Below are 7,831 nucleotides of genomic sequence, written 5' to 3'. Positions count from 1 at the left end.
TCTCATCGAACAAGCGGACGGGGATCGGAGAAAAATTTGGGATATTGTCAATGATGCCGTTGGCCTAAAATCAAAGCCCCGAATACAACCTGATTTAGTCGACGAGAATACAGTAAACTCTTTTAATGACTATTTTACCAACGTGGGCCCAGAGCTGGCCAAACAAATACATCATATAAATAATTCAAAGCCACCACTGCAACATATTTCAAACAGTTATGTAATAAATGATATTGAACTGCATGAAATCATAGCCGTAGTTAAAATGCTTCATGCAAGATAAGCCCCTGGGACAGAGACATTTTTATTCAAGTTATTCAAAGATAATATCGATATTCTGGCTCCGCATCTTCGGCATATATTTAACCACTCGCTAGAAACCGGAATCTACCCTCACCAACTTAAAACCGGTAAATTAGTTCCTATTTTCAAGGAGGGCGACAAACTAAAAGCTAGCAGTTAGAGACCCATTTCGGTGTGAAGTGTTATAAACACCATATTCGAGAAAATTCTCAGCAGTCATATTGGGAAATATATATCAAAGTACAACATTATAGGTCCCAGTCAGCATGGCTTTACACAAAAAAGATCTACATCCACAGCAGTACTCGTTCTAAGCCAAATTCTCAACACTGCTCTTCACCACAATAATATAGCCGTAGTAGTATATTTAGACATAAAAAAGGCCTTCGACACAGTTAATCATGCCACATTATTGAGTAAACTTTACAAATATGATTTTAGGGGTAGGATACATGAATTCCTAACTAGTTATTTATCTGATCACAGACAATGCGTGATAATTAGGAACTTCATATCTGACCCACAAACAGTATTACCCGGGGTACCTCAGGGCTCAGTATTGGGGCCCCGTCTATTCTCCCTGTGCATAAACGACTTTCTATCAATTTTGGAACACTCACAGGCATTATGTACGCTGATGATACGGCCCTTATTTTCACAGGCGCGACGATCGAAGAAATTCAGCGTAAAATAAACCACGATCTCAGAAGTGTACTAGAGTGGTTCAACAAAAACCATCTCTCTCTTAATCTTGATAAACTAAATACACGATTTTTCACTCTAGGCGAAAACAATTAGATGCCAATTTGTTATCTATTTCCTTAAACAAACAACTTCAGCATGTACCATCCTACAAGTATTTGGGCATTATCTTCGAATCGGATATGCACTGGAAGTCGCAAATCCAACATGTCTGTGCAAAGCTGGCTTATGCGTGTCATATCATACTAAAAGCTCACGAATGTTTTGATTTGGCCATACTACGGATATTGTACTTCGCTTTTGTCCATAGCCACTTGAGTTATTGCCTGAAATCCTGGGGCGGCACATATATCACATATCTCGAACCGGTTATTCTTATACAAAAGCGCGCCTTAAGAAGTATGACGTTTTCTAATTCAATAGAACCTAGCAGACCTCGTTTCCAGCTAAGACGAATATTATCCTTTACCCTTGTGGCCAAGCAAAAAATTACTCTAACAATTCATAATATAGTGCAACATAGCGATCCGTTGCCGTTGAGTATATTTTTCTCCCCTAACGTAAACACCAGAGCTGCAACTAATAACCAATTTAATTTGCCTGTTTGCCGTCACACCTACGGACAAAGATCAATTCAATGGCGCCCATATTTGGAACAGTATACCTAGTAACGTCAGGAATAAAACTAACTTCTCTCTGGCTTTAAAACTGCGTCTAATAAGTGTGTATGAAAATTGATCAGTTGTCTTTTGTATTGATATGTTACGGGTATGTTGATTATGTATCTTATGATATACGATGTGTCAAATATTTTTTTGTGATGGGTTAAACGTTTGATATGTTCATTTCCCCACTTTTACTAACCATTGTGTTTGTTTTTGCTGCTGTAAAGATAGCGTATTTAGTATTGGACTCACGACTAGCCAATTGGCTATGGGTCCAAACACTGTCTTGAATATTTTTGTAACCGTATTACATGAATAAACTGAACTGAACTGAAAAAAAAGAAAGAAAGAAAAACACGCGCCCAGAGTGGGGAACGAACCCACGCCTTTCGATTAGACCTCGAATGCCTTACCAATTCGACTATCTGGGCGACTGTGTTCTCCTTCACTTTCTGGGCTATTTATATTTACTTGAAGTGTATCTGACGCTTGAGGGTGGTAGCCAGCGCCACTCTGACTACACGGGGAGGAGGGGGCCTTCTTTTCAACCCTCGGGGCGTGACTCGAACGTCTACAACCAGTCACGAGCGGGTAACTGGCGGAAAGCCCTCTTATGCTACTTAGGCATCAAGGCTGCAAGAGCCGAGACCCTCGCTAGGCTTTCGCAGAATAATATAGTAAGGAAATGAGGGTCTCGTTGAGGAAATAGAGAAAGATAGGTCGGCAGTCTACAACGCCAAAGGGAGGTATAGGGGTGTGGTTTGGCTTTTTTTTTACTACGGTTAATGAAGTTAACGTTTTTTTACATATACTGAAGAAAGAAAGGGATGAATTTCTTTCCTTCTTTCTTTCTTTCTTTCTTTCTTTCTTTCTTTTAAATTAAACATCTTTTCATCACCAGCATCATCACGAGCCTGTGTTAATTCCAGTGCTTTGGGAACGCCTCTCCGATGGACCTTCAGCCACTCTTGCCCGGCGCTGCCCGAGTCCAGCATTTGCATCCTAATGAGCCTATTTCGTCCGCCCATGGGGTTAATAACCTTCCCTATGTTGATCCGCCTCTGGCTGCCCATTGTGTTCCCCTAGTGGTCCAGCGGTTGTGAGTTCGTTTCACGGTAAAAACTGAGTTAGAGGGCTGTCCTTTATGCTGTCCTGATGATGGTGTTTAATTTCTTCGTTGAGAGTAGGTTTGAGGTACGGTACCCTCTGCAATATCGTGCTCATGATCAGTGGCTGCGTCAGTTTTACCTGTTTGTTTTTCATGTCTCATTCCAGCTCTTTTCTTAGTTCGGCGTGTTATGATGTCGGCAAGTGGTTGAAGATTTTGTCTTTTTTAGCGATTGTGAATTTGCTCTGGCGCTTGACTCTAGAGCTACGACGACATTTCTTACGCGACTGTTCTCGGGGAGGACATCCGTTCCTCTTCTTAGCGTGTTTTTAGCTCGGCCCCGTGGGGCCATACGTCGTTTTTCAGCGCTGGAGGCGGAAACAGAAGCGCTGGAATATCAAGTAGTTGGAAAATTGATGTGAATAAACGATGTATACTGAGTGTTATTTTAATTTATTTTCGCTTATAAACTCTGCCTCCTTTGATTTTTGAGACCCTGGCGTTGGTCTTAGTTCTTCATTTCGTTTGAGTTAGATGACCACTTTTGGCACCGATATCAGTTCTGGTGAAAACACGGCGCAGTGGTTGAGTGGGCAAGGCGCTGCACCGCCGATTCCAAGGACGCGGTACGACTCCTTCCAGTTATTTCCTTCATAGAAGCAGAAAACAGAAACGTGTGTGTGTGTCCTGATTTTGGTGCAGGATAAAGATCCCCAGGTGGTCAGAGTAAATCTTAGGCGCCCCACTCGGCGCCCCTTATAACGACGTTGTGGCTTCGGCGCCTGAATTCCCGAAATTGTTTTCTTCTATCCTGCAGTGAACAGGTGCTTTGGTGGGATCGTGTGAGTTGCGGGCACGGCTGGAGGCCATGTCTGTCGAACATGCTACCACCGGCTGGTAGTTGAACGAGCATCACTGCGCAAGCGCAGTAGCTGCTAAAAATTCGCGTCCTTTTTTAGGTGCGGGCTACCCTATTACGGCACAATGTATGTCCGCGACCTTGGTCGTATCATTTGCAATAGGAAAAAATCACACAGGCACCGGCAGGATTCGAGCCCGTGTCTGGAAGACCAGACAGAGTTAGTGTCGGTCGTCGTACCCATTGGGCTACGACTGTTTTTTTTTCTTTATTGCCTGTTAACTATACAGAACAAAACGCTCACACAAACACACAAGACACCTCACCAAATCGTTTGTTATCTACTGCGTCTAGAATTTCTTTAAACATGCCAGAATATAAAGCACGCTTGTCCACTCTGGCGGGTCATGCTGGGCTTGATACACATCGCGTATGTAGCACACACTTTCAATGAAATTTTCCCTCACCGGGCGGGCATGGGTATCTGCATTGTCTACAGATTTTCTAGTTTTCCACAATGCGTGCAGGCTCAACAACATTATCATGTCGTACGGTATTCCTCCATCATTTACAACGGGCAAGTAGCGAATACCGTGTGGGCTGATGGGCAGTTCTTTTTTGAGGGTTCTTTTCAGCACATCCCAGTGAAACACAGCGTCCCAACAATTAATAAACACATGTTCTACAGTTTCTGGGGTTTTGCAAAGACGACAATCAGTGTCCCACGGTACAAACAGACCTTTTTCATGCAGCCACGTTTTTACTGCTAGTGTGTTCGTGTGTAGCTTAAAAAAGAACGACTTAACTGATGGTTTTACTGGCATTTTTTTCACCCTCCTCAGCACGTCTTGACCCGCTGTGCCAATATAATTTGCCTGATAAAGCGGAACAGGCATCATTGTTTCCACTAAATCGCCGTACAACCTTTTCCTCATAACTGTACTTAGGTACTCTCTTGAGAACCGAACACTTAAAAACCGAAAGGGCAAGATAACTTCACGCAAATACCCGCTTACAGACCTTCCCATGCACTGCGTAGATGACACAATAAATTCCGGTAGGTGCCTTTGAAGTCGCACATTAATTACAGTACTCAAGAAAGGATCACTCTGGTCTCGTAAGAAATTAAAACGTGAAACAAGTTGCCGAACGAAGAGGTGGGCAAGGCCAAGCCCTCCACACCGCACAGATCGGAACAAGTTGGTTCGGCTGGTTCGCTCCCAGCTCGATCCCCAGATGAACATTGCGAACACTCTGTGTATCTTTTAGACACTGACGCGAGACATAAAGAGCACTTGCAATACATACCAGACTTTGGCTACTAAAAACACATTGCACACAATTGCACACGGAAACATAGAAAAATCTCGACCCTGCCATGCCTGCACCTTCTCCTTCATTTTTTTCGTTTCCCCAGCCCAATACTCTGCGCTTTCTTGATAACAACCCAGCGGAACACCCAGGTATGTGCCCGGCAGCGATGTCCATTGCATGTTTGCATAATACTCGGGAGGGTTCTGCCAGCTTCCATGCCAGAACCCAGCGCTCTTCCCCCAGTTTATTTCACTCCCAGTCTGGGTGCAGTAATGACTGGCGGTTTTTTCAACCTGCAATACACTTTCGCTGTCTGTACAAAACACCGCTATGTCGTCTGCATATGCAAGAATTTTGATCTCTGTGGTGTGTACATTAAAGCCCCTTATACTGTCATCATTTATGACACTCAAACAGAAAGGTTCCAGATACATTGCAAACAATAACGGGCTTAATGGACAACCTTGCCTTACAGACGATCTAACAGGTATGCTTCCAGTTAGAGACCTGTTTATAACAATGCGCGTTGTGCATTCGCTATACACCATTTTAACCCCCTCCAAAATAACGTTTCCAACATTCACATGCTCCAAGACATCCAATAATATTTCGTGCGAAACCCGGTCGAATGCTTTCGCTAAATCGATCTGTATCATAGCTACGCGACTCTCAAAAGCGTCACAACATTCTAGCACACTCCGCGCAACATGCACATTTGTGGCAATTGTGCGTCCCTTGATACCGCATGTCTGATGAGGCCCGACTACTTGTGTTATCACGGTTTGCATTCTTTTTGCGAGTACCTTCATGTAGATTTTATAATCAACGTTCGTGAGGCTTATAGGGCGGTAAGACACCACCGATGTCAATTTTTTGCGGATCGTCCGTTTTCGGGATTAATACCATATTAGCTGTAGTGAATGAACGAGGCACGCGCTTTACTGAATACGACTCGCCAATAACGGCATGCAATATTGGAGCAATGACGCGCTTAAAGGCCTTGTAAAATCCCGCCCCCAAACCGTCCGGTCCAGGCGATTTTCCAGCTGAGAGTGCGTCAATGGCGTCGTTTATCTCTTCCAAACTGATGGCCTGCTCCAAGCACTGTTTAACCTCGTCGTCTAACTTGGGCATGCGCATTAGAAAATCATTCGTGAACCCTGCTTTGGTTCGCCTTTTCTTTCCTAACAGTTCACTATAGTGCTCAACAAATGCTGCTTCAATTTTTTCTTTGTCCTCTGTTATTTGGTTCTTATACTGTATGCGTTTAATCTCATTTTTTGTTGCATATCTTTTTTCATCACTTAGTGCCCTTTTGTTAGGTGCTTCTCCCGCCCACAATTTTTCGCTTCGAGCACGAATCATTGCCGCGCGGTATCTTTCCGAGTCAATGGCCTCCAGTTCGTTTTTTACGCCTTTTATTTCGTTTAGGAAAGTACCAGGTTGAGAGCTTTCTATCTCTGTGAAGTAGACAAGTTGTGCTTTTAGTTCATTTTCTTTTTTCCTTTCGTTGTAGCGCAGCGTGCTCGCTCTTTCTATTGCCATAAGCTTTATGCTGTTTTTCAATTCTTCCCACTTCTCGTTGAAAGAGGTCGGTTGAGGTGAGAATAACTTCTCGACTTCTCTTTCCACACGCTCTACGAATTTCTCATCCTGGAGTAGCTTTGTATTGAACTTCCACAGTTCCCAGTTGAATTTTGACGCTTTTTGCTTGTCCCCAACCGTGAACACCACTAAGCTATGGTCACTAAATGACACGTGTCTTACATCATATCCGCTGAGCTGAGGGACTACTTCTGATGAAACATACGCGCGATCAAGTCGGGCATGGCACTCGCGTTGAAAATGCGTGTACCGGGGGTGCTTCCGCTTCTACACGCCAGTCCTACATCTTCTAAACAATGGGTACTCGTCAGTGCACATAATAACTTTGCACTCTTATCGCACACAGGGGCGTTCTTAGAGCGATCTTCCATATAGCAGACGCAGTTAAAATCGCCTAGCAATAGTACGCGTCTGTCACACTGCAAAAAAGATTCTATGGACTGAAAGAAAACACTCCGCTCGCTTTCCAGGTTAGGAGCATAAACACAAATAACCCTCCAAAGGAATCCATTGTACGAAAAATCAACGACGACATACCGGCCCACATCACTTACTATTACCTTCTCTACTACAATACCGATGCTGTTCCTAAGAAAAACAGCGCAGCCCGCAGACGTACCCGTAGCGTGACTCACACACACGTAGTATCGGCCTGTAAACGGCTGGACCATCCTATCAGTGCCGTCTTGGCTCTCGACCTTTGTCTCCTGGACTACGACAACGTCTAACCCGTCCTCGAGAAACATTCGGCTGAGCTGATACTGCTTGCGCCTGGCCGATAATCCACGAACATTTAGCGTAGCCACACACAGAGCTGCATCGTTACATTTGTCGGCCATTCCGAAAAGTTTGGGGCAACAAGACACTTTGGAACTGGTTATTGTGCTGCCCTGCTCCATATATCTGCAACACGGGTGAGCTCACCGTACCGTTGGAGGTCGTGTTCAGCTGCTTCACCTACAACACCTACGCCGTCTAGGAGATTCAAGGTTCGGTCCAGCGTCTCAACACACAACACACGTCAATGCTGCCTCTACGAAGGGGGCGTTGCCGCCGCCTTTCGGTACGTTGTCACGTTGGGTTTGGGCTTGAAGGACGATCGTCTGACGGGCGGCTCCCTTGCCGTTGCCGCAGCCACGACGGCTAAAGGCTTGTCGTCGTGACGGTGGTTCTCCTTGCGCTGTTTCTTAGCCGCTGCTCCTGACGCGTCCTTTTCATCGTCGTCTGTCTCGCCGGGCTCGTTCCTTTTCGCCGTACCCTCTTCTTGCATCCGGT

This window comes from Haemaphysalis longicornis, unplaced genomic scaffold (assembly GCF_048455015.1).
Source record: "Haemaphysalis longicornis isolate Haplotype H1 unplaced genomic scaffold, Haemaphysalis longicornis Haplotype H1 scaffold_7, whole genome shotgun sequence".
In the NCBI taxonomy this organism is placed as follows: domain Eukaryota; kingdom Metazoa; phylum Arthropoda; class Arachnida; order Ixodida; family Ixodidae; genus Haemaphysalis; species Haemaphysalis longicornis.
Note: the sequence above shows the minus strand (reverse complement) of the source record.